Raw genomic sequence first — 3,210 nt, forward strand, 5'->3', positions numbered from 1 at the left:
TTTTTGGCATAAAAGAAAAATTGATAATTTTGACCCATACAATGTATTTTTGGCTATTGCTACAAATATACCCGTGCTACTTATGACTGGTTTTGTGGTCCAGGGTCACAAATATAATCTTGCAGGATATAATACATACATGAGACTAATATACACATACACAGTTATAGTGCATATTTATATTTAATTTTCATGTAGGATTAAACTCCATCTGTAATGACTGTTATTAGTTTTTAGTGGTTGTTATTGGGGAATAACTGACATTGGAATGTCGCAACTAGCCAATCAGACACAAGCATTTCAGAGAGCTATGTAATAATCTTGATTACTGACCATGTTATATAATGACAAATTGCTTTTAAAGTATGAATGCACCTTATGATTTGTTGTTCAAATAGGGTGATATGTCTGGATGGGGAATTGACTGGGATGGACCAGTTCCTGTGGAGGATCCTGTGCAACAGCCTGAGGTGCCAATGACGCCACCAGCACTTCAAGAAATGCTAGTGGCAGAGCTCCATGACAGTGTTGACCCTTTAAAAACCAGCGAAGGTTTTGGTGCGGCATGTGGATTCAGACCAGTTTTTCATGTAAACAGTCATAAACTAAACAAATACTGAATAATTTACTGTTCAAAGTATATTTTATCTCAATGTGCAAATAATTTTGAAGATATATGCAGATAATTAATAAAGGTAGGCTTTGCAACTCACAATTACTGAATTAAATCTAGATGCAATACATGAATGTGTGCCATGTCAAAGTTATTTGATGATTTAAAAAAAAGCATTTGCCTTTACAAGTGCCTGTTGTCATTATGCTCATGTTATTTAATTGTTCCGGTGGATTTTGAAGTGTTGGTATTACCCCATGAAGTAGATAGCAGTAGTAATGTCAGAGTGAGGTCATTAAACTATAATGATTTTCGATATTTTTTGTCAATAGACAAACAAAATAATAAAATTTTAATTTCAGCAAAATGTGCTCAAAGTAGAAAACATTGCACAAAAACACCATGTAGTTGTGACAGCATGTAACATTTTTTATTTTATCTGTAACCTGTATTGAAATAATGATCAAGTATAGCGTTAGTTCTGACTCTCAGCTGACCCACTTCTAGGAGTACAATTCCTATTACATTTTATAATGAAAACATGCTATTCACAGTGGAACAATAAGTTTAACTTTACTGTTTGAGAATGGAATGGTTATGTAATGCATTGATCTACTCTGACTTCTTAGTGTATTATTCCTATAGTGTTAAGGTAGAATGAATTGGTAGTGGTTTAAAAAGATTCAATATAGTGAAACATTCTGTTGAGCATAAAACTTTGTCTTTTAAGGAGGACCAGACGGTGAGCCATGAGCCTGATGAAAGTGACGACTTACAGGTTGTCGTCATGTACTGTACATTTTGTTGAAATGTGAAAATACGAACTTCTTCTGCGATTACATTGAATGCTTTTGTAATTTACCATTGTAATTGTTTCAGGAATGGAGGGCTTTACAGCAACAGCAAGATGCAGAATATGCTCTGTCCCTTAGAACTGATCAAGAAAATGTCTTCTTTTTGGGACATTAAATGTAATGATAATAACAACAACTCAATCACTGATAAGTATTTATGACATAATAGCTTTCCATAATGTTGTACTTTTCAGAATCCACTTTTAAGGACAACATAGCAATGGTGCTGATGTTGAATTTACACATGGTTAGTCTTAAAGTATATTAAAGACACCACATAGACATACCAAACATAAAAACTAGATTTTCACCACAGGGGGTCTTGAACTTTTGCAGATAATTGATGAAAGAAAAAACCCTGAGGGAATCTGAAAAATCCCTGAGGAAACCTGCTAATGGCATGCCATTAAAGTTCAATTTTCCGGATGACTCCATTAAAATGAGGTTTCAACCATCGGATCTAATGCAGGTAAGAATGGTTTAATATGTAAGGTATAATCCACGGCTAGCTGTGCATTAAACAATGTTAATGCATGACATGGAGGCAAAGAACTGCTTATACCATGGTCATTTTCCAGCACTGACAACTTTAAAGCTGTTATTGGTGTTAACAGCGCAATAATTGACGGAGACAATTTTTTTATTGAACAAAACACAAATTAACAGCAACAACTTCACACAGTAATGCATACATAACAAGAGACTAGTAAAAGCTATATTTAAAGTCTGCGGAACCGTAAGTTGCTGCCGACTTTATGTCAGTATGGTGACGTATTTCCAGGTGAAACGGAATATTGAATAGAGGGTGGGGTTTTATTTTTGCGCTCCTCCTCTCAGCTCTCACTCGCAGCAAACTAACGGTTGGAGGGGTGTGTTTAAGGATATTCTGCCCAAGATCGTAATATCATCTCAGTTTTATAATTTTGGGACGAGTCCGTGAAATGATTGCAGACTAAAATTGACGGTTATTTTCGTCAGTTACAGAACGTTACATCTAGCATTGTACCTGCTTTGAATCAGACACAGATAAAGTAGTGTGTTACATTACATGTATTTGAATGGATTATAGCATTTATTTGAATTATTGAGACAGAGAGATGCGTACTTGTGTCTGTTCAGCGTCTAACAACAACAAAGCTGTGCTTTTAGTTTCTTAAAAATATGTAACCCCTTACTTGCAGAGAAATATAATGTAGCAATTGAGTACCAAAAGTATTTTTTGACTAAAAGCTGTGAGGCAGCATGAAGTTTCTGTGTATTGATATAGTACGAGTTTTAATGCATACCTTTCAGCCAATCAGAGTCAAATATTCAGACAGACCATGGTATAATTGATATTTATTCCATACAGTAAACCAGCTATAACCTTGTGCAACATTGTTCTATTTGTGTGTTAATTTTTTATGACCGGTACATTTTTGAGGTAAATGTTTTTGGGTTTTCAGGTTCCTCTTTGACTTTGTGGGTTCACATAATGATTCAACAGAGTTTTTCATCATCCGGGAAATGACATCAGCCTTGTCGATTATGAGCACTGCCTCTGGGACACTTCTAGACCACAAAATAACTTCTCCATTAAATATTCATGTTCAGTGGTTGCACACCGCTCACGAACTCACGGTCTGCCCTGTTACGGCCATGGAGGCCGTTCATGAACTCGCTGTCTACCCTGTCATGACTAAGAAGGCCGTCCATGAATTCATTGCCTGTCCTGTTACGGCCATGGAGGCCGTTCATGAACTC

The sequence above is a fragment of the Sinocyclocheilus rhinocerous genome, unplaced genomic scaffold, assembly GCF_001515625.1.
Source record: "Sinocyclocheilus rhinocerous isolate Xijiao unplaced genomic scaffold, SAMN03320098_v1.1 scaffold701, whole genome shotgun sequence".
In the NCBI taxonomy this organism is placed as follows: Eukaryota; Metazoa; Chordata; class Actinopteri; order Cypriniformes; family Cyprinidae; genus Sinocyclocheilus; species Sinocyclocheilus rhinocerous.